We start from the raw sequence: 25,288 nt of genomic DNA, 5'->3' as shown, positions 1-25,288 counted from the left end.
ATCCTTCTTCCTGGTCTCTAACACTTTGCAATGTGATGTAGAGTGCCCCTGTTCATGGAGGTTCTGATCAGTTAACAAGGCTAAATGCCATTGATAGTAAAAGTCATCTAAGCCAGTACCCATCACCACAACTTGTGGCACCAAATTCATATTTGTGGACTGTTAATAAGCATTTCATTCAGGAAAGAATTCTTATTTATATACTGCTCTTCAACAAAACGCTTTTGTCTATCCTGCACCTTCTACCCCTCTATTTTGTCAGGTGACCCTTGTTTTACAGGCAAGGACCACCAGGAACAACAGAGGAGCAATTTGCACAAGGCCACAGTAGGTGGAGATTTGCATTTTTCAAATCTGCATTTGTTTATCAGAAGCAAGCACAGAAGTAAGAAGTAAATAAGCACAGAGCCCTTCTGCAAAAGCTTTCAGGGCTGCATCCAATCAAGAGTGAGAACAGTACAACAATACAGTACATACATTATGCCAACACCAACAAAACAACTCCTTTATCAGTGCTGCCTGTTAATGCATTTCCAGGCGCAGTTCAAGGTAGAAGTTCAAGGTGGCCCTTTAAAGGTGCTTTCCGTTTCACCATCTGAATCTCTCTGTTCCACTGATCTGGATTTTAGTAATGCCATTTTATATAGTTTCAACTGGCACTGCTGGGTTTATATTAAGATCTGTCTGCCATTTTGCCTGTTAATCTTTTTTTTAAGTTCGAACTGCATAAAGAAGAATTCCAATTTCAGTGTAAGCCCTAGTGAAATTTTCTTCTTAAAACACAAAGGGCGCAATCCTATCCTGCACTGGAACAGGCAAGCCAAGAGGCTTGTGCTGTATCCAGCGCAGGAATAGTGGCCACAAGTGGCTCAGTCAGAGGCAAAGGGAAAATTTCCCCTTACCTCTGGGTAAGTGCCACTGGAGCCTATGGGTCTCCTCGGACTTTCACCACCTCTTCAGGTGGCACAAGTTCGAGGAGAGTGGAGCGGCTTGGAGCTGCTCCGTTCTCCCTGGGAACAGGGATTGGGATCTGGCATAACTGCCGGATCCCAGCCCCACCTCCCACTCCCTGCTGGCCCCCAAGGCCACCCACCACCTGCCCAGGAATGCCTCCTCCCCACCTCCCTTTCATCCTTGTGTCAGCGCATGGAAGCTGATGCAAGGCAGTGGGAGGAAACTGGCACAGATGCTTCCGTCAGTCTCCACAGGCTGGCACTTCTTGGAGTGCCAGTCTGGCTTCCTCCTGAGGAGGTAGAAATGTGCCTTATGGCACGTTTGCAACCCTCCTGGCTGGCGCAAGTCTTGTGCCGACTCATCAAGGGCAGGATTGTGCCCTTAAGATAGTATCTTCAAATAAATAATGAGGCTGGAGGACCCACCCTGATCCCACCCCATCCTGGGAACCAACCTGCCCACCCCACCACTTGTGTCCTCACAACAAGCCTGTGAGATAGCAGCCTGAGCAGGGCCAGCTTCAGAAGCTGCAAGGGAAGACAGCAAGAAGAGGCTGTGCAGGATTATAGCAAGAACTCAGTTTTGATAACGCAGTGGCATTATTGAATTGGAGCCAAGCCCTCTCCTGCACAGGCTTTGGAAGGCTGCTGGGACCTCCTCCCCAAATGAGGAGATCATTTCATGATCCAATTAGAGTCATAACCCACAGGTTGAAGAAAGGAAACAGCAAAACTTGCAGCAGGTCCTAAGACAGACATCAGGAAATGTCTGGGCAAATAAATACTCCTCCACCCAAAAAGGAAAAATGGATGACACCAGGTATGCATCTCTATGAAGAGAACATGCTAAAGTTGGGAGGGGGGGGAAGAGCTCAACCAAAAACCACCCTGGCCACCACTCAGGGTGGTGAATTGTTATATCAACTGAGAGTTAGAAATCATTGTCAATCCCTTGCAAAATAACCAGAGATTTACCATCTACTTTTCTGGCAACCCCTTGATTGAAATTCTCTTTAATTAGCTCCCCTGTTTGGGTCAGAGGGGGGGAGGGTGTAATGGAAGATCAGAAGATCATCAGGTGGATGATGTGGTGTTGACAGTGATCCCATGTTTTGACAGCTGTTTGACAGCTCTGGGAAGGGCAGGGCTGGCTCCACAGCTGTAATCAATCAAGGCCAATGGAGACTCTGATGGACACCTGAGCTTCATTTGACCTTGATGAGACTTTGAATGGACTGAAGAGATGGCTCAGCTGAGCCTAACTTGGACTTCTCACAGTTGAGCTGGATTTGGATTTAACAAGGGGCTGCAGGATAAAAGGCAGCTTCAGAAGGAGCAAAGGGCTGGTCAAGCAGGACGCTGACCCAGCCGGAAGCCGGACGCTGACCAAGAGGGCTACCTGACCCAGACCTACAGGAAGAGAGGACTGCCAGGACCCTGCTGGAGGAGACACACTGCTGGAGAGGAGGAACTCTACTGCAGAAGACTGGACTGTGTTTTGGAGACGGGATTGGACTTGGACTGGAGGCTTTGGACCTTTAACCACGGAGTTAAGTGGAGTTTTGGGGAGGAAAAGCCTCTGGACAAGAGGACTTGCAGGGAGTGTCTGTGTTTGTTGTTTAATAAATTCTTGTTATTTGCTATAGATAAGGAGTTCTGTGTTCATTCCATTGCACACTGCAGCTGTGCTTCTTGGAAAAGGGGGGTGTTAATTAGCCAAAAAGCGGGCATTAGAAGGGAGTTGGGATATTTGGCAGAACAGAGGGCGGATGGTCTGATGCGAGGGATCCCGCAGGGAACCCCTGCTAACTGGGTAAGAGGCACTTTTGCAAGTGGGTGGTCCTCTTTTATTTAGCAGGGGGAGAGTAACTGGCCCACCTCACCCCAGCACTGTCTGTTCTAGTGGCTGTCTGCTGGTATTCCTTTGCATCTTTTTAGATTGTGAGCCCTTTTGGGACAGGGAGCCATTAGATATTTGATTTTCTCAGTAAACCGCTTTGTGAACTTTTTGTTGAAAAGCGGTATATAAATACTGTTGTTGTTGTTTCGCTGCTGCCTTCACAGTTCTTTCTGTCTCTCCAACCTTCTTCTATGAATTTATGAAAACAATTCATGGGGCATTCGGGAATAGTTGCCCCAGGTGGATTCTCCAGGAGCGTTGCTCCCTTCCCTGCCACAGTCTCTGAAATAGAGGAAGAGGAGCGGTTGCTTAATAATGACTGGAGCTTGAAGACCAATTAAAAATGCCTTGATTGTGAAGGGGCAACACACAGCTGATATTTTGAGGCAATCGTACTATTAATTTTCCAAACACAAACTGTACTGGGCCTTTGTTGCCCATCAATGTAGCCCATCTCACAAGGTTGTTTTGAAGATAAAGGGCCATGCAGACCACTTTGAGTGCCTTAGAGCAGGGGTGTCCAAACTTTTGGCAGGAGGGCCACATCATCTCTCTGACACTGTGTTGGGGGCCGGGGAAAAATAATTAATTTACATTTAAAATGTGAATAAATTTACATAAATGAATATATTAGAGATTGGAACTTATATGAATGCATGAAGTTCTTGTAATAGCTCAAGGCCTAGAAAAGGTCAGGCACAAAGCAAGCCCGGCCTTTCCTTTGCTGCCACTGCTGCTTCACAGACGTGGAACAGCAAGCAACGGAGGGAGCCCTTGGCCTGCAGCTCGTGTGAGAGGTCAAAGAGTCACTGAGAGTAGTCGTGTCGGGCCAGTGCAGGATCCAGCAAATCTCCAGGGGGCCAGAGGCTCATTGGAGACTGGAGGCTCACCATGGGCCAGATTGGGGGTCCTCAATGGCCGCAAATTGGCCTGTGGGCCAGATTTTGGGCACTCCTACCTTCAAGGAAAGGAGGGAAAGAGGCACACAACTTTTGCTTGGTGAAGTGACCCTATCTCCTTTTATCATTGGGTGCAAACAAAACACTACCTGCCAACATTCCTGAATGACGCAAAGCGCATACAATCACAAGCTCAGGGAGTCATGGATGCAGACAGCACATAAAGAATGATATGCTACTAAGGGCACAATCCTAACCCACTTTTCAGCACCAACATAAGGGCAAAGCAGCTCTGAGGTGAGGGAACAAACATTCCCTTACTTTGAGGAGGCCTCTGTGAGTGCCACCCAACTGCAGGATGCAGCACACGTCCCGTTAGCACCAGTGCTGGAAAGTTGGTTAGGATTTGGGCCCAAAACACGTGTTTAAGTGAAGGAAAATCACTTGAGTTTGACAACACAGAGTTTTTATTAGTAAAGTGTGGGTATTTATGGTTCTAGCAGAGGTGAACTAAGGGTGAAAAGGATGTCAATCTGACACTCAAAAGAATGGAAATGTGTTAATAATTGGACCAGTTCAGACAGGAGAGAGAAAATGTAAAATTAAAAAATAGAAGGTCCCAGCAGAATTGCACACATCATCCTAACAGAGCCAACAACCTCCCAACCCAGTGGCATAGCTAGGTCATTTGACACACGGGGCTCATAAATTTGACACACCCATACAACTTAATTTTTCACATTTTTAAATCTCCCTTCCTCTAAGGGGCTCAGGGTGGTGTACATGGTTCCTCCCCTTATTTTGTCCTCACAACAACCTTGTGAGGTAGGCAAGACTGATTAGATGAAATAATAGTCATGACATGAAACGAATAATGATAATGGCCAGAAAATCAATACAGTGAAAATTTCCCCACAAGCAATGGATGAAATTCTGCATCAAACTGTATATAACATGATGGTATTATTCCTAAAAGCGGCAATTTTCACAATTTTGGTCACTAGGGTATCATTCTCTCCCACTCCCCCCCCCCCCCGAGGGCTCAAGCTCAAGCCTCTGTTTATTCTTTTTTTGGGGGGGGGGGCTGCCTTCTGGAGCATTTATTGAGCTCAGATCAGATTGGGACCGTTCTAGTGGCCTCTCATTTTCTTGGCCCAGACCTGACCACGAGCCAAGGCACGTTTGCTTACTCACGAGTAAACACAACCATGTGACTTAGTTTTGTTTTCTATAGAGCTCAATACACTCATCAGCTTGGAGGGAGGGACTTCCTTCTCAGGTGTTTTTGGGGGGCTGCCTTCATTGAATAGGGACCATTCTGGTGTTGTTGGATTCCTCTCAGCCTGCCCTTTCCGATGGACTAAGGCAGGGGTGTCAAACTTGTTTCATATCGAGCAGCATTCATGATGCCTGCTGAGGGCCGGAAGTGATGCCATTAGGCAGGAAGTGATGTCATTAAACAGGTCATAACCAAAAATAAGCACTTTTTCTCACTTCCAAACTCATTAGCTGCAAATGACAGAAGAGAAAATACACAAATCTTGATCATATTTTCATGGGGACTGCCCTTTTAGCAGTAACACCTCAGCAGCTGAGAGCCTGAGGGCCGGATAAAAAGCTTCTGTAGGCCGCATCCGGCCCCCGGGCCTTATGTTTGACACCCCTGGAGGTAAGTTTGTAAGGTAAATAGGTACGTTTGCCTATTCACGCGTAAACACACGATATAGTTCAGATTCACTTTCCCTAGGGCTCCATGCATGTTTCTTGTTTTTTGGTCAGAAACTTTTAACAGAATGGAGATATTTCATTCTGGTTTTCTTAATTGCATTCTTCTGTAAATTCTGCATCAATTGTATATGACATGATGGTATTATTCCTAAAAATCATGATTTTAGCTATTTTGGTCACTTGTGGTGTCACCCCTCTGAAGCTGCACCTAGAGCACTGTCCCCTGCCCCTCACTAGCTACACTACTTCCCCACCTAGAGCCAGGCTAACAGAATGATGTTGTACAAAGCTATCCCTGCCCTACATTGCAGGGACATTCCCAATTCATTTGGTTCCATCACAGATTTACACGCTAAAACAGTCATTCCCAAACCACAAACCCTCAAGAAAATACATACATTCACTGAAGGCTCTGTGAACTCAAAAGAGGTGCCCATCAGAGGAAGCTTCCTGTCACAACTCTGTGTGATTGACTGTTCCAGCCATGCCTCCTTCCACACAAGTTAACTGCATCATGTACCTGCACTGGGCAATTAATCTGTCCTGAATCTCCTGCCAGTTTCAATTTAACCCCAAGTTCTTCTATTATGAATGATGGAGAAGGACCACACTATCCACACCATGCCCTTTATCAGCTTTTGACATGACCTCCCACTTGGTCACCTTTTGCCCCCTAATAAAAACTCTTGACCATTACAGCCCCTCCTTGTAGGGAAGGTGCTCCATCTTGCCCACCCCCTGATCATTTTATTGATAGTTTTCTTTTTTCGGCCACTATTCCAGCTGCACGATATGCCTTTCGAGACAGGGCAACTGGAATGGTACACTGCATTTCAGGTATGGCTGCACTATCAATTTGTATAATGATAGGATTTCTAATTTCAGCTTTATTTTCACCCCCTTTCCCAAGGATACTTAGTGTGTGACATTCGCCTTTTTGTAGTTGCCATATGCTGGGCAAGGTGCAATAATGGGGAGAGGAATCAAGCTGGATCAAGCCAAAGCCCCATCTAGTCCAGCATCTTATTCCCCACAGTGACCTACCAACTGCCTCTGGAAAGCCTAGAAGCTGGAGAGAAAGGCAGACTTCTCAACCTTCCTTGCTTCGCTCCCTGGAAAGCAGCAAGTAGCCATCACAACTGGTTGCCATTGATAAACCTGTCCTCCAAGCATGTGTCCAATTCTCCTTTAAAGCTGTCCAAGCTGTTGGTCAGCCCCACATCTTGTGGCAGCGAGTTCCACAGACTAACCACAAGCTGCATGAAGTAACATCTCCTTTTGTCAGTGTTAAATCTCCCGACAGTTTGCCTCAATAAACGACCCCTGCTAGACAGGAAGAGAAGTTGCTCTCTCTTCAAACCAGTCATAACTTCATAGGTCTCAATCACATCATGCCCCCCCTTAATCACCTTTCTAGCAAGCTGAAAAGCCTGAAACACTGCAGACTTACCTAGTAAGGAAGGTGCTGCATCTGGAGGCGGCCATGTGGTAAAAGACAAAGCACACACAGAGCAAGGAAGTTTGTCACTACACCCACAGCCTGGGCAGCCCACATCAGCTGGAAAGGTAAACAGTAACTTCCAGGAGGTACAATTGCCATGGGAGCCTCTGGTGGCAAAGTGACAAACCCACATTCCTGGGAGATTTACTGGAGTTGAAACTACAGCAGCCCTGAAACGACAGCCTGGAAAGAGTTTTTACTGGCCCTCTAGAATCCAGCATACTTTTATATGCATATGAAGCTGCCATATTGAATGAAGTCACAGGGCCATCTAGCCGAATGTTGTCTGCTTAGACTGGCATTAACTCTCCAAAGTCTCAAACACACACACACACACACACACACACACACACACACACACACACAGAAACTTTCCTATCATCTGCCCCCTGAAATCCTTTCAACTACATATACCAGGGACCCCTTCTGCATGAAAACTGGTGTTCTACCACAGAACTATGGGCCATCCTCCTGAAGCAACAGTCAGCCTATTCTTTGCCTCTAGCCTTTAGGGGTTGACTGCCCCTGAACTTGGAGGTTCTACTGAGTGACCACAGTGAACATAATCTGCAACTACCTGAAACATTTTGCATTCACCATCTCCCACCCCTCAATAAGGCTTCAGTGACTCACCAAGAGAGGGCAATGCACCCCCCCCATCCTTTTGCAAATGTCAACAATATGAATGGATCTAGACCTTGACTTTCTCTTTCTTTCAGGGATTGAACTACAGGTGTTGGTCCCTTTATATTTAGCAGGGGGAGAGCAACTGTCCCTCTTCACCCTAGCAAAATCTATGCATCACTGTAACCTTTTCCAAAAGCTGTTTGCTTGAATTTCCCCTGCAGCTTTTTTCAAATGGCAAGCCCTTTTGGGACAGGGAACCATTTCTACAGCTACGTAAAACACTTTATGAACTTTTTTCTTTGAAAAGGTGCACCATATATCAATGTCCTTAAACAGCAGCTGCAACAACTTGGGACCGTTTGCAAACAAAGTTTGTGCTCTCCCATTCAACTAGTGGTGCCCCAATGAACACTTGAAGCTCTCTTCTCCATGTCAAGCAGGCATTCTACCACTGAGCTAAGGCTGTGCCACCCTAAGGGCAATACAGCATTGCTCTATCCCCTCCCCCCACCCAAACACCAGGTTGCTCAACAACATAGCAAACAGCTGGCTCAAATAGCACAGTTGTGAAAAGCCAGAGGAGCTCTGCTAGGAGAAGATAAGATAGCATGTGTTCATTTCCAAGAAATTTTGGGGTTCAGAGAGACAAGCGCAAAACCAACTGTAAGGATAAGGTCCGAGCAATAGAAGAGAATGATAGAGGGACTCAATCACAGAATGACCCCCAGAAACCATTCACCCCTTCAGTGGAGAGTGGAAATGCACTCTGCATGCGCTCAGAGACAAATATGACAGAGTACGGTCCAAGTTTCTACCAGAGGTTTGTGGGACCAAAGCCTATCACATTCAGCATTTTACTCCTGGCAGAAAAAGCATCTGAACATATGCAGAGTGCCTGCCCCTCACTATCAAGTCACCATCCCACACGCTTGGGATGAATGGGTTACAAGGTCAGGTCTCCAGATTCTGACATGGCAGGCCAGAGCCTTGGCACCTTTAAACAACAAGTTCTTCTAGAGCTACAAGAAAACAGAAAGAAAAAGGCAAGAATGTTCTAACTAAGCTTCCCATAACACGTGCCCAGAGATAAGAGCATTTTGGCATTCTGGAACTGGGTCGCTAGACACATACACTTGCCTGGAATCTCACAACCATGTCGCTCAGCAACCCCCCAGGCTAGTGCACCATACTCATGCCACAGCTGCTCACACAGGGCTTCCTTTCAGGGTTTGGAGCATCTGGTGGGCACCACCTGCCTGCAGGGCTCACATTCCTCTCCCCAGGCAGCTTTGCATTCCCTGGCCAGAAAGAGGCAGCCTTGCAAGCAGCAGGCCTTCCCCTTCCTCCGCCTCCCCCTTTCCAGCCCACCCCAGCCCCACCCCCCCGTCACCAAGTTCCGGTGAAACTCACAGCAACACACCTAGTCCAGGTGAGGCCAGAGCACTCCAGTTCTCCAAACAAAACACTCCAGGAGACCCACAGCGTGCCAAGAGCACATTCAGGACCATAATCTCAACTGGCAGCTGCCTGCAAACATGTTCACAGAAGGGAAACTGGGGCAGCTACGCAGATAGGACTAACACTTCTGCAAAAGAGTCCTGTGGCTCTGGCTGGAGCCTGGTCAAGGCCAGAAGTCACACTGAAAGTGCCACCAGCTGGACTCCAATTTCAAAAACAAGGGCTCATTCTCATACCCACCCACCATGAATTTGCTACTTATTATGAAGCTACTGTATCATCCCGGTTTTTATTTATATACAATCTTTCCACAAAAGCTTCTCATGGCTTATGTGGTCTGATTAAGGTAACAATTTAAAGCATGCCAAGCAGAAACTAGATGGGGACCTACTGTTTGGTCCCTAGGCAAGGATTTCTGGCTCCTGGCAACAAAAACATCTGAGAATGCTGCTTAGTTGCCTGAGCTGCAGGCAAGTTGCATCTCTCCGAGTCTCAGTGCTCCTCACCTGTAAAATGGGAACATTCATTAGTTGCCTTTGACCAGGATTCTGAGCAGAGAAAGAGTTGTGTGTTTGGACTCCTGATCTAGAGACAACTCACAGAGGTTTTATCTGTCACCCCAGTGTAGGGTTCATGGGTCACAGTGAGTAACTGGCTCTGCCCTGAACCCTCATTCTCTGTCTAGCTCTGACTGGTGGGTCTCAGGGTCCTAGTAACAAACAAATAGATCCCACAACTCCAAAAGCAGTGGTAAGGTACAACCAACAGCAAAAAAAATCAGTCCTCAGTATAGCCACTCAGAGGGCCTAAAAACACTGAGATTAACAAGTCTTTGCTTGCTACTGTAAAACCAACAGCAAAGGGATGGAATGCACTTCCTCCAAAAAGGAGTTCAAGAGCCTTAGTGCCACCACAAAAAAGGTCCTTACCAGGTGAATCATCCCTGTACCTAAAACAGCTAGGGGATCCCAAAGCAGGATCGCCTAATGAGATGAATCTTGCTTCTCTGCATTTCCATACAGTTGTACTTGACATTTGGAATTCTTGCATCTAAGTCATTCACATTAAACTGAATTTTGGTGCAGTATTTCGGTTCTCTCACTGGAATTGATTCCATTAAGTCTTGACTTTTCTGATTTTTAAAATTCTGAATTAAGCTGCCTTCATGGTACAGTATATGGCAGTGGTTCTCACACATTTAGCACTGGGACCCACTTTTTGGAATGAAAATCTGTCAGGACCCACTGGAAGTGATGTCATGACCAGAAGTGACATCAAGTAGGAAAGTTTTTAACAATTCTAGGCTGCAGTTCTACCCACACTCACAGGAGTAATTCCCATTTACTATCATTGTTAAAATAATATACATAGTAGCCTGTTAATAGTACAGATCTGTAACGTTTCTCCAAATGCAGTCACATGCCATGGTAAGCATCAAGTCTAATATATTAAAAATAAAATATCGACATGAATAGGACCCACCTGAAAATGGTTCACGACCCACCTGGTGGGTCCCGATCCATAGTCTGAGAAACACTGGAATATGGATTAACAAAACGGAAACTGCTAAATGCATAAGAAAACTATTCCAATATCATGGGATTGCTTTTGCATTGATATTATGCTTATGGTTCTATACGGTATTGTGCTGACAGGCTTGAGTTCATTTTGGCTGAGAAAGTGAGATACAAATATCAAGTCAAATCAAACCAAGGAAACACTAAATGAGCACTTGACTTGGGAGAACAGGACATAATAATTCTTCATGTTTATACACCATGAAGCATGTCAAGTGCGTCACATGTATTCTATTGTGATGTTGCTCTTAAAAACAACCCTGTAAGAGACAAGTATTATCAAACCCATATTGAAGCTGGTAAGCTGAGAGGGAGAGTTTTGCCTGAGGCCATCGAGTGAGTTCGGCAAAGAGAAAATCTGAATGGGAAACTCCAGATTTGCAGGTTTGCTGCTTCGCCACTGCTCTGGACCAGAGCAGATGAACATGGGAAGAACCACGGAATCTGCCACAGGCCTGGCCAATGTGCAGATTTTAGTTGGCAAGGCTTATGATCATGGAAGAATCCCCAATTTGGCCTCTGGCATTAGCAGAGTGCTCCCCTCTCCCCAATGCTCTTTGCTGCAAATATTGACGTACAGACCAAAAGGGGACATTTGTGCTGCTTTTGTGGTACTGATGTGGTACTGATGTGGTACTGATACCCCTGTTTGCACAGGGATGCAAACAGACATGAGGCCAGGAGTTTGCTGGATGAAACGCTGGGGAAAACCAACATAAGACTTAACAAATCCACCTCCCTCCCAGGGCTCAAAGGGCAGGCACAGAGATCACAGAGGGATAAGAGGAAGAACTTTTGAACAGTTCACTCAAAAGTTACCTCTTCTGCCAAGCTCAGTCTTAGTCCCTGGGACCCATAATTGCTCTTTGCTTACCCACATCCCTCTTCTGCTGTCTTCTTCCCCACATCTACCTCTTCTCAAAATTTGGAATCTCCAGTTAAAGGGCCATGAAAGAGACCGTCACCTAAACCCCAGAGAACTGCTGCCAGCCTGTGTAAACAGTACTGAGCAAGATGGACCAATGGTCAGACACAATCAGGAGGCAACTTCAATTGTTCTGACTCCAAGATCTTTGCGGCAGAGGCCTGTCTCTTCCAACTGACTAGCAGTGGTTCAGGATCAGCAGAAAAGAGCACACTTTTCAGACATGGCATACAATGAACTTAGGCAACTCTCTGCCACAAGATGCAGTAAAATCTTTTAGATGGCGAGCCCTTTAGGAAAAAGGGGCCATTTAGTTATTTGGAGAGGTGCTTGAAAATGGTGTTATTTACCATACTCAGAAGTAAGTACATTGTGTTAAGAAAGACTTAGGCTGTAAACCTATCTTACTCACTGGAAACAAATGCCTCCAATGCTTGGAGTTGCTCTGTAAACTGCTTTGTGAACTTTTGTTGAAAAGAGGTTTGTAAATATTCTTAATAATAACCATAACAGCTGCTAACTTAGATGGCTCTTTTGAAAATGGCCAACCCCTCTGTCATTTTTGAATGAGTCACTGATCTAGACATTATGTCTGAATGGAAGGAAAGCCCAGACTCCTACAGAGAGGCAACTGGCAACCTCCTCCAAAAGCGCCTAGTTCTGCTGCATCTCTGAATTGGAAGGGATTGGATGATCCAAATGCACCCAGGGTAGAATTAGCCTCTGTAGGGGCTGCTTAGAAGGTGGTGATGAACAGAGCAGTAAATCATGCAGAGCCACAACAAACAGCTTCTTTTGTGCATGGATACTCCAAGCTCACTACTCACAGGTGCCTTTAATTTTTAACCCATTCCTCCCTATACACCAGCAATTATCTTGCAGAACATGGTTTAAAGCAGTGTTCTTCAACCTGTGGGTTGTGACCCCAATGGGATCACAAAGTTTCATTTTTGGGGTTGTGGCAATCTCTCAAAGCCTGTGCAAAAGAGGACTTCAATCCAAGAGGACTTCGATCCAATTATGGTTCTGTGTTATCAAAATGGAGATATAATCCTGCACAGTCTCTTCTTGCTGTCTTGCCCCACAGTTCCTAAGACTGGCCCTGCTCAGGCTGCTACCTCACAGGGTTGTTGTGAAGAAACAAATGGTAAGGGGAAACATGTCAGGTGAGCTGGAAGATGGGCAGATCAGGTCCTGGGGGCAGGACAGTGGTAAGTCCCCTTCAAACTATTTACTGGGATTGTGGCATGAAAAAGGTTGAAGATCACCAATTATCACTCAAACAATGACATACAGACAGGCGTGCAGTTAGGCTGGATTGTGGACCAAGGTTCATTTTGTCTAGCACTCTGTTTCCCATGATGGCCAAAGAGATGCCTCCAAGAAGCCCACAAGCCAGCTAAGCTCTCCAGTAGCAGTGTCTCTAACATGGAGGTCCCTTTTGCTTCCATGATTAATTAACAGCCGGTAATAGATCTCCTCCCCCCTTCCCGATTTCCTCTAATCTCCTTTTAATGCTGTCTAAGCAACTGGTCATTACCACATGTTGTGGCAGTGAGTTCCACAGGTCAGTTACACACAATGTAAATAAATGTTTTCTTGGATCAGTCCTGACTCTTCTGCAAATCCATTTCGCCCAGTAACCCCTGCTCCACTAAGTTCTACTATTACAAGGGAAGAATAATTCTTTTGAGCCACTTTCTCCATACCATGCATCCTCCCGTAAATGTCTATCCTGTCCCCATATCACTTTTTTTCTAAACTAAAAGTCCCAAATGATTTTGCTTTCTGTCACATGTTCCAGCTCTTTCACTTTTACTTCTAAAGCTGTGCAGGTCTGGCTCAGTAAGACAGCCTGTCTAGATGTCCTGGCCTCCAGCTACCATTTCAGCAGCTCTGAGTTTCTTCAAATGTATGAGCCAAATCCACCCCCTTCTCTGTGTGGTTCCATTTGGCATCCCCCCCTCCCATTCCAGAAGAGAAACAAAGGGTGCAAATGAACAGCACCAACATGACAACACAGCCTCATTGTGGGGGAGGAAGGATAGGTGGGGTCTTGGCTGAACAAGTCCAACATTCTCAGCAAACTAGTCCTCAATAAGGAAACCACAGCCAAAAAAACACACAACCAACAAGAGTCTGAAGGTTGCATCTGAAAGCCTACCAGGTATCAGAACAGGAAGGCCCAAAGCTTAGCCTAAAAGGGTGTTTCCTCAACCACCTCCACCCAACTGGTTTGACCAGAAAAAGAACTTGCAGGAGCACTCCCTCCCCCCCCCCCTTGTTCGGCCAACTTTCACTTTTGTACACAACAAAAAGGAAAGCTATAAACCAGAGGGGCTTGAAGAGCAATCTCATGCATGTTTACACTGGACTGAATTCCACAACGCTTAACAAGATTCACTCCCTACAAAGTGTGCCCAGAGCACAGCTTTTGCCTATAATGCTTCTCTGGTGCTGACCACAATGGCCACAAGCAAGGAGCTGCTCTGAGAAAGGTACAGATAAAGGGGACATGAAGCATATCACAGATCCTGGTTGCTGAAGCAAGAAGACATTTTCAGTCTCCTCTTGACTCCACCCCACATTCAAGACCATTTGTACTGTCCCACAGAACTCACGGGGAGTTGAGTTCTGCCACAGGGGGTGGTGATGGCACCTGGCTTAGACACCTTTAAAAGGGGATTGGACAAATTTCTGGAGGAAAAACCCATTATGGGTTACAAGCCATAAAGGGTATGTGCAACCTCCTGGTTTTAGAAATGGGCTATGTCAGAATGCCAATGCAAGGGAGGGCACCAGGATGCAGGTCTCTTGTTATCTGGTGTGCTTCCTGAGGCATTTGATGGGCCTCTGTGAGATACAAGAAGCTGGGCTAGAGGGGCCTATGGCCTGATCCTATGGACTGTTCTTATGTTCTTAAGGAGAGGCTCTCCAAACTAGCCCTGTGGCCACGGGTACACACCAGCCCCAAGACCACAGATACATGCACCTGGCTAAACCCTCCAGAGACTAAAGCGACTGTGTGAAAGGAGAAGAGAGCACCCCATGGCTCCAAACCCCCTTCCCAGGTGGCTTTGCCTATTCTGCCATTCCGTACAGTGGATGCCATTCTCCAAGATAAACATTCTGTTCTGGGCTGTGACTGTTCACTGTAAATTATTCCAGTGAGAATTTTCTAGTAACTAGGATGCAGGCCAAGGGGACCAAATTCCAGCTTTCTGGGGGACATCAAGGCACCTCAACTATTTGGGTCCCTTTCAGGGAGAAGGGCGGGATACAAATAAAGTTTATTTATTATTATTAAATTTAAAAATAAACATTTTTCCAGGGTCTTCCTCCATGGTGTTCAGTAAACTAGCCCCCCCCCCCCACACACTTTATCCTCATGACCACACTGCAAGATAGGTCATGTCAAAAAATGTCAGGTCAAGAAAGGCAGACAACTTCTACAGGGACCTCAAGCAGTAGCCAGGTCTCCTGGTTCCAACACTTTTACCACTAAACCTTGCATGTACATGTGTGGGTTTGTTTTCTAAATGACCAGCTACTTTGGATCTCAGCCTTTCAGACTAAACAGTTGGCTCAAAAATTCTCAAAAGAAAAGTTAGTTTGTTAAATTAATCAGATTAACTCACTGTAACAGGACATGCTGCTTGAAAGCTTAGTTCTTTTGCCTGCATGCAACAAGGTCCCACCATTCACAGGAAGTAGAAATTGATGTCTGCCTGTTACACATCCTGAAATTCTTTTTGACAACATAAGAACATAAGAACAGCCCCACTGGATCAGGCCATAGGCCCATCTAGTCCAGCTTCCTGTATCTCACAGCGGCCCACCAAATGCCCCAGGGAGCACACCAGATAACAAGAGACCTCATCCTGGTGCTCTCCCCTACATCTGGCATTCTGACTTAACCCATTCCTAAAATCAGGAGGTTGCGCATACACATCATGGCTTGTACCCCATAATGGATTTTTCCTCCAGAAACTTGTCCAATCCCCTTTTAAAGGCGTCTAGGCTAGACGCCAGCACCACATCCTGCGGCAAGGAGTTCCACAGACCGACCACGCGCTGAGTAAAGAAATATTTTCTTTTGTCTGTCCTAACCCGCCCAACACTCAATTTTAGTGGATGTCCCCTGGTTCTGGTATTATGTGAGAGTGTAAAGAGCATCTCCCTATCCACTCTGTCCATCCCCTGCATAATTTTGTATGTCTCAATCATGTCCCCCCTCAAGCGTCTCTTTTCTAGGCTGAAGAGGCCCAAACGCCGTAGCCTTTCCTCATAAGGAAGGTGCCCCAGCCCCGTAATCATCTTAGTCGCTCTCTTTTGCACCTGACAATGAACCCAGAACTCTAAACATCTCCAACACATATTCAAATTCTCTAACCAACTCTGAAGTTCATCAAGTCACAAAGTCAATCATAACACACAAGTGGTCAAACTTATCCCACAGGTTTGCTGAGAGGCTAGAATGGGGGAGGGGTAGAATCTTGGGCCAGAAACAAGATCTCAACCAAGCCTACCTGGAAGGGTTATCACAAAGATAAAATGAGAGGGGGAGAGGGAACCTTGGGACAGTTTCTCTCTCTTTGCCCTACCTCACAGAATTGTTGTGCGGCTAGAACAGGATGTGTAAGGAGGAAAGAACTTCAGACACTGCATGAAGGAAGAGTAAGATAAAAGTATAATAAATAAATAAAACAAATAACTAACCAACAAAAGAATGCCTAGAGGTCAAATTGCACCTCTGTGTGCCTCTACTCATTTAATGCTGCCCAGATCACAAAGGCAAGAGGTTATCTGGCCCAGCGCTATATTAAACTAGGGGTCCCATATATTTTTTTTTGCTGAGGCACAGTTACCTGCGCCCTAGGTATTCTTCACTTCAAAATATTACAGTATTGAGCAATTATATCCCCAAAGCATGCTTTCCTGAAGAGTTCCACTCATGCAATAAAAAAATTGTGATTAGAATTCATTAGGAGACCCTCAAAATGGATAGAGGGCCATATACAGTACTGTGGTCAAGCACCTTTTGTGCCAGGGTCAGGCTGTCAGCTGTAGGGGGGTGAAAGACTGAAGTGCTGGAGGGGACCCAAAGTCCCTGAAAGTCAAGGGGCCTGGGCCATGTGGCCCTGATGTGGCCTTTCACAGACCTGGCTTTGAATGCCCTCCTCTTGTTTCCTTAAGGCAAGTTTCAGGCCAAAGAGACACAGTTTGCAAATAAGAGAAGGGGGAAGTGGAGACTGAGAGGGATTGTTTAGGGAGCAGCAAGAGCCCTCCCCTTCCGAGGACATATGCAGGCACAAGGAAGTCCATCTGCCACCCAGATTGAGATCAGGGACATGCAGTGGGTGGGAAGGCAGGTGAGGCAGAGTCTCCCCACTGGAGTCCTTTGAAAAGCACCGCTGCCATGGGAGGCACCCACAACCCACTTGCAGAGCGCGTGGGTTGTGGGTACTTGGGTGCCTCCCATAGCTGCGGTACTTTTCAAAGGATTCCAGTGGCCTCACCTACAAAGTATGGGTGCCTCCCATGGCAGCAGTGCTTTTCGAAGGGCTCCTGTGGGGAGGCTCTGCCTCACCTACCTTCCCTGGCCGAGACTAGACACAGGAAAAGTTGTCAGTACTGTGAGCAAAATGCTAGACAGCTACAAGCAGGGGGTGGGTGGGGGAGGGGTTTTCCAATCGAGGCTTCCCCAAGTCGGCCACCCCCCACCCAGGCCAGGCTGCTCTTGCTTCCTGCCCCCTCCCCAAAAGGGATCCTTGGCAGGATTGGGTCCCTCCTTTCCCAAAGGAAACCCAGAGCCTCATCCTCTGCATGTCTACTCAGAAGTAAGTCTCATTCTGTTCAGCGGGGCTGACTCCCAGGATTACAGCCCCAGGACGGCTGGGGCTGCTGCTGGGCGCGTGGAGACGCCGAAGTTTCCACTTACCGTCCAGCGGCGGGGCTGAGGAGTGGCCGCTGCAGAGCCCACTTTCCCCCACCGGCCGCCCGGCCAGCGCGCAGGTGAAGCCTTCCTTTCCGCAGGTATGCGGGAGCGCCGCCTCCAGGCTTAACCCTTTGGGCGCCTGGTCCGGGAGGAGAGATCCGTCCGGCAGCTGCACTCCAGGGCAGGGGAGAAAAGCCAGCAGGACTTTGTTGCGGCCCGCTGGCAATACTGACGGTACTACTGCAGCACAAGCTGTTGGAAAGGCAGTGATGTGCAGTGGTTAGAGCAGCGATGTCCAACCAGTGTGCCAAGGCACGTTGGTGGGCTGTGAATGGTCCCCTGGTGTGCCGTGGGATGGGAGTTGGACAGCCCAATCCTAGCCACACTTTCCTGAGAGTAAGCCCCATTGACTCTAACGGGACTTACTTCTGAGTAGATACGCATAGGATTGGGCTGGGAGGGGGTTAGGGCCAAATCCTATCCAATTGTCCAGTGCAGCTGTGCTAATGGGGCGTGCGCTGCATCCTGTGGTGGGGAGGCATTCTTCAAAGTATGGGAACATTTGTTCCCTTACCTTGGGCTGCACACCGATGCTGAAAAGTTGGATAGGATTGGGCCCTTAGAGCCCAATCCTAAACATGTCTGCTCAGAAGTAAGTCTCATTATAGTCAATGGGGCTTACTCCCAGGAAAGTGTGGATAGGATGGTAGCCTTACAGCCCAATCCTATCCACACATTCCTGGGAGTAAGCCCCATTGACTTTAATGAGGCTTACTTCTGAGTAGACATGCTTCTGAGATTGGGCTGTTAGTTATTAGTAGGGTGACTGAGGATGAGTCGCCCACAGGGTGACCAGATGTCCTCTTTTTCCAGGACATGTCCTCTTTTTAAGCCTCCTATCTGGGAAAATAACTAAAATGTCCTCTTTTCCCCTGTGAGCAGTCCCCTGCAGGCAGCGCATAGCATTGTAATAAATAAATTATATGTAATATAGTTTTAAATTTAATAACAAGCAATATAATGTTTAAATTAATCACATGAAATCAAGCATTTTTAGCTTTCATTTTGTCACATCCTACATTTTTCTTGGTTGTCCGATGTTTTGGGGTGCCCTGTCCTCTTGCGGTTATGACATCTGGTCACCCAAGACCCCCATCAGCAGCACGGTGTGCCTTGTCAATTGTAAAAAAAAACACCAGTGGTGTGCCTTGACCATTTTAGCACCTTGTCAGTGTGTTATGAGATGAAAAAGGTTGAAAACTGCTGGGTTAGAGTAGGGGTCTCCAAACTCCAGCCCAGGGGCCAGATGAAGCCTGAGGTGACCTTCTATCCAGCCCCCTGTAAGCCTCTGGCCATCTTGGCTGAATGTGAACAGAGCTCTGTTCCAGTTGCATCTGGAGGGTGTTCTGAGGGCCAGGGAGGTCATGCCTCAGAATGTCTTCTAAAGGCAGAAAACATCACTTTCTGGTTTTCCTGAAAAACCAGAAGTGACATTTTTGGGCCCTCTGAAGGCCTTAGGCCAGTGGTTCTCAAATATTGAGGGAGCTTTACTCCCTCACTAAGTTTTTGTGGGGGGGGGGCAGGGGCGTTGGCAAGGGCAGGGAAGTGATCCCCAGGATCATGTCCCTAAGGGGGGTGAAGGGGGTGTGCTTGCACTTACATTTATGTAGTTAGGGCTACTGGAGGCTGTAGGAGGTGCGGGTCACCCTGCACAGCCCTCTGAAGGGCTCCCAGAGGTCTGGAATGTTCAAACAGAGACATCGCAAAGCAGCTCCCGGAAACTGGAAGTGCTTTGAGATCATTCCAAGCCTCAGGGAGCCCTGCGGAGCGCTGCACAGGGCTCCTTGCACCTCCTGCAGCCTCCAGCAGCCCTAAGTACATAAATGTAAGTGCAACCACCCCCTTGCCTCCCTTAGGGATGCAATGCTGGTGGTCACTTCCCTGCCTCTCTTCTTCCCCCACCCCTTAAAGGGACAGGGGAAGCTTTACATGAACTGGTGGGTCACAACCCACCAGTTTGAGAACCACTGCCTTAGCTTTTCTGAGAGTGGGAGAGGTCTCCATCACCAACAGAACATCCTCTGGGTGTTTCCTGTGATGTGCTGGTTCTATTTACACCTGTACATGTAAGTAAGCTGCTTGTGGGGTGTGGGAACTGGATTCCATTTGAGTGTGTGCTTTATTTCTGTGGTGTGTGTGTTGGTGCTTGGAGAACTTAGAGCCCATTCATTTATTCATCTTTGTTCCATCTGTAATGTATTTATTTACATTTTATATTTAAAATTCATTCATTTTTCCAGCCCTCAACACCATGCCAGATATTTGATGCCGCCTTCTGGCCGAAACCCCTAGGGTTTGGAGACCCCTAGGTTAGAGTATAGACTTCAGACTGGGGAGTGGTGCTCAAATTGGGGAGAGTGGGTGGGGGCTCAACAAGAATCTGGCCCTCTTACCTTGTGCTCTGGCCCCCTTTTCCTAATGTTTAGGGCACAGTGGGCAGCATAAGGAGGAAAGCTTGAGGCAGGGGAGACTGGATTAATGGACTAAGGAATTGATGGCTAATGGACTGCCATGGTGAATGGACTTTGGAGACTGCTGGAACAGACTGCTGGAGACACTGGAGTTTGGTGTGTGGCTACTGTGCCCAAGACCTGCTGATGACCCAGGGTCTGCTGTAGTGGCGGGAGGCTGCTGGCAGGAGAAAGGACCTCTGCAGGTTGAACAGGTGAGCTACCCTGGAGGTGGGGTCCAGCAGGACTGCAGGGCAGAACCAGGGTCATTTGTTGGGGAAAAGAAGGGGAGCTAATTTGCTTAAATTGGGCATAATTCTCCAGGCAGAGCTTGGCCTTGGAATCTGGTAAAACAAGGTGCTAAAAGTTTGAGAACTGCTGCCATAAGTTGTTAGTAGGTTGACACAGGTGTGTGTGTGTGTGTGTGTGTGTGACTCTACAAGTTTTTAAAATCATTAAATCAGAATTTGGAAGAACAATAACGATCATGTTTTATATCAATCTATGCATAATTTCATGCAGAATGCAGTGAAACAAACCACATTGAAATATCTGTGTTCTAACAAAAGGTACAGCCAATAAACCAGTGGGGGCAGGGTGATGGTACATCACCATGCCCACCACCTGGGGCATCGCCCTGCCCACTGCATGGGGTGACGCACAGGCCTCCTGCACCGGGTGATGCGAATCCTAGTGATGCCACTGGGGTGCTGATTCCAAAAATGGCATCAGTTTTCCCCTATCATTTCTAGTTTTGGAAATATGGCATGGTCTTGTCAGTGAATGGTTCAAGGAGCTTCTTCGTGAGGAAGCCTGTGCTATGGCCATTTTTGGAATCAGCAACCCAAATTCATTAAAAAAAAACCACCATAAATTTTGATAAAATGTTTTTCTGACCCTCAGTTTTGCAAGTCTTTGATATAGATTAAAGATCGTCCTGAACTATTTTTTGCCAATAGCAAAGAGTGGTTAACTTGATAACTGTAGGCACAGTATATTTTAGTGCATTTTACATTAGAACAGTGTTTCTCAAACTGGGTCGGGACCAACTAGACGCTGTGCCAGAACCACGATTCAGAGCGCGATACCATAGTCTTTCGAGACTGAAGGTTGCCAACTAAGGGCACAGTGGCAAGCAGATAAGGCTGAACTGGGGAGCGAGCAAGTGGGGCTTGTGAATTTCAATAAAGTCGAATAGGATTAGGCCATTAGTCTTTAAGATGCCATAGGAATAGGAAGGCTTTATGGTTTCTGCTGCAACAAATAAGGCCTCCCCTCTGAAAGTAATATATACCTATGGCTGCTGCTGAAGGAAGAGGAGCATTCCAGGACCTGGGACTGAACATCTGCTCAGGTCCTGGGCATAGCTCTACAGATAGGACCATCCTAAGATCTCCTGGTCCCCGAGGCAGCATGGCAATTACTGCCCCCTATGCCAATGCGCCAGCCTGTTACTCCACCCACTCCCTGGGTTGGCATAAGGAAGATGGGGGCAGAGTAGAAGAGAAAGTGTGGAAGAAATGGTGGGCGAGAGTGTCTCTCTGCATGTGGGAGGAGAAGTGGAGGTAGGTGGGTGGATGGAAGGGGGCACCTCCCAGCAATGTGTTACCTGAGGCAACTTCCTCAGTCAGCCTCATGGATGAACTGGCTTTCTGAGCGACTGTGGAAAAGAAAAATAATGGCACACACTTCCTTTCTCCCTGTTTTGTACATGGGCAAGCAGGGGGTGAAGCTGGTGTGGCAGGACCTCTTGTTCTGGATGCATGAGCAATTAATTGGCAGAACAGCAGTCTGGCTGATCCTCTTCATATGGCATCCTCGGATTAGGACAGAACCTCAGACCTTGCAGTGGTTCCTCTTTTGCAGTGGGTTTGGCATTTTTCTGTGCTGGAGGCTTGCAGCAAATCTGATAAGCAAAAAGCGCCACAAACCCAAACCCCAGAATGAGCAGGGATCAAAGAGGAAAGAAAGTGCAAGGAAGAGAATCTGATTGAAAATGCAACGGAGAGAAAACGTGTGTGTGTGTGTGTGTGTGTGTGTGTGTGTGTGTTTTGACCTTAGAAGAAATGTCACCTGGTTTCCTGTTCCTGAGAACAGATATGGTCCCTGAGGCTTGCTTCCCATTGTGGCCAACAACATGCTGCAAGAAATGCACAAAATGTACAGGTCTCCATGTTGTTTGACCATGTCTTACTAGACGTACACTGCCTTCGGGCGTGAAAGTTGTTTTGTGACCACTGCTAATAGTACAAGAAGATCCCTGTTGGTTTGGACCAAGGTGTCATTCTGTTTTGCACCCATGGTGGCAAACCAGATTCCTAGGAAGTTCACTAGCAAGGCGAGGTGGCAATAGCCTTTTTCCTGTTGCTCGTATCCCAGCAGTAGACCTTCGGAGGTAGACAGCACCTGATCATGGAGGTTCTATTCAGCTGTCATGGCTGATAGTCATTGACAGAACTCTCCGCTATGAATGGGCCTAGCCCCTCTGTAACACTATCTCAGCAGGTGCCAACTATCTTTTTGGCAACACATTCCGTGTATTAATTGCACATTATGTGAGTCGCTGCACAGTACCAAACAAGCTCATCAAGGAAAAAGGCTGGGCTGGAACTCTTCTCCCTGACATGTTACTTTTCCTGGGGCAGAGATTTAAAAAAAATAAAAAATCAAAACTCTTTACCATGGAGCCTTGGCACAACCTCTTAGATCCTGTACCCTCCTGTAACTAAGCATAAGTACACATCATCATTCGGAACAGGCGGGGCACATGCAGCCCCGACCACATTGTGTACTGCCTCTGAAAGAGGCAAGCCCCACAGGCCTCTGGGTGAGATAGGCCATGTGAGAGACCTGGGGAACAGTTTCAGTTCTACTGCAATAACCTGTAGAAATGGTTGATGATTTCAGGGCCTAAACATATGATCTTTCAGGGCTTGAACAGGCAGGGCTGGCTTTTCTGAGGAGGAATGACAAATGCTGCCCCCCCTTCCCTGATGATCTGCCAGTCTCTATTCCTTCTGCTCTCCAACATTTTAGCAGCACTCCCCTCCCTTCCACATTTCCTCTTTGCCCTCTTCTTCCTTTTCCAATCCAAGGAGTAGAAGGAGGAAGAGGAGCAGTGAAGGCAAGCAGGTAGACAGATGGGTGTCCCCACCAATCTGCTGCCTGAGATGACCACTTCGGTTGGCCTCATGAATGGGCCGGCCCTGTGAACAGACCTAGGCCTGATGGACTAGAAAGCAGAGACAGTTTGCAGATGAGTAGTACTTGGTTTGCTTCACTTCCCATCTAACCTCTGTTTATAAACTAGGCTTTTCCAGTGAGCTGTGAGCTGTCAATAGTTAGAAGAGGTCAGCTGTATGCTGTTCTCACAAATACAACAGATCAGGACCGACCTCCTTGCTTCCAAACCCTCTCCCTAAGACACCATTTTATCCAACCACTGAGCGTGATGGTGAGCTGTGCAAGCAGCTGGTTGCAGATTTTGCCCTCTTAAGATTCGGCAAAGTCTTGGGGTCTTTTGTTTGTTACGCACAGTCAGGCATGGCCTCTGAAAGAATGCAATTGTTCTCCCATCTAGCTTGATTTTCTTGAGTTTACTTTAATAATGAGTTCAAGAAGAAAGGACTGGGGAGAGTACAAGCTTCTGGGGAGGGGGGAAAGCCCAAAAGTGTGTCTTTGGGACTACTACAATTGCATAAACTGAGACTTTCCCCCCCCGCCTTCAAAACACATTCAGAGACACATCAGATACAGACAGCTGGTGTGGCGTAGTAGGGAAGCGACTGAGTTGCAAAGTCCCCTGTTCGAATTTCTCCTCTTGCCATAAACTCCCTCATTGGCCTTAGCCCTAAACCGGATGTCTGTAAAATGGGGAGCTCTAATACTGACCTGCTGTACAGCAATGACCAAAATGATGCACAGGGTGCGTTTTCACATTACTCCACAGTGTGAAGATTGTTACAACATTGACTTTCAGCTGACAGCCAGGGTGGAATAGTGGTTGAGCGTCCAGCTAGGAGTGGGAAGACCTGAGCGCAAATCCCCGAAGGGGCCATGAAGCTCATTGGGGCAATCTTGCACCAACTGTGTGCTCTCTCCTCCCAACCTGCTAGGGATGTTGTGAGGATAAAATGAAGGGGGGAAGGAGGAAGAGCTTTCTATGCCATCCTGAGCTCTTTGGTGGAAGGGCAAGGTATAAGCATCACTAACTGCTGAGTTGCCCCTCTTTCTCTCCCCCCGCTTCTGTGACTCAGGCAGCTTCCTCCCCCCAGCCTCATTTTTACTCATGCGCTGAACTGCAGCGTAACCATGATGACTGCCTCTCTTTTGTGAGTGTGTGTGTGTGAGCGAGCTAGATTACAGTGATGATACAGTACTATATATGTCTCCCATCCCTAAGACGCCCAGCACCAACAGAAACACAGCAGGTTAGTCATTAGCAGATTAAGGAACTGCTGTAATTAGAAGACAAGGCATCATACTGATCGCGGGTTCCATTGCTGCCACCCCACCAGAGCCTTTTTGCTGACGCCTTCTTTTTTTCACCCACCGCCTGCCACTCTGTGCCTCTGCTTCTTCCTCTCCCTCCCTCTCTTCTGTTCTTGCTCCTCTTTTGAGCCAGAAAAAAGTCTTTTCTTCCCCTCCCCCAACAAGCGAGCTGAGATCTTGTGTTTCATTCTTAGATATTAGTGCCCCACGTGAGACTAAAAACATGCAGCCAGAGAGTTGAAGTTAAGGCTCGTTTTTCTTGCGCAAAGTGTTCTGGTGTTAGTTTGCTTGTGTCTTGAAAAGCATCACAACTGGGTCTCTTCTGTTGGCAAAAAAGATGTTTCTCTGCTTTCCCCAAATGCTGAAATGCTTGCCTGCCACATTCTGGTTGGAGATCTTTCAAGATTAGGTGGGCCTCCTATTGTTGACCTACACCTTTATTGGTCAATACAGTTCTGGGAGAGGGGGGCCAAAATGAGGCAGAAACTGGGTCCTGAGGCTGGCAGGGGGGAGATCCATGGAGATGATCTGTGGAAGCTGGACGGAACTGTTGAACACAGTAATTTGCAGAGCAAGTTTACTTGGAAGTAAATTCCACTGTGTTCAATGAGGGTTACTCCCAGGAAAGTGTGCACAGGAATGTGGCCAACAAGGTTAAGGTTTTGGACACTTGGTCAAAAAGCAAAGCAAGTTGCTACAGGCAGAAGAAGTGAAATATTGTGTTGTGTATATTTTTTAAGCCTGGGCTGCATTGCTTGTAAATGGCGTTGATACAGGACAG

Source organism: Tiliqua scincoides, chromosome 8, assembly GCF_035046505.1.
Source record: "Tiliqua scincoides isolate rTilSci1 chromosome 8, rTilSci1.hap2, whole genome shotgun sequence".
Lineage (NCBI taxonomy): Eukaryota > Metazoa > Chordata > Lepidosauria > Squamata > Scincidae > Tiliqua > Tiliqua scincoides.
This window is presented reverse-complemented; position numbering follows the sequence as displayed.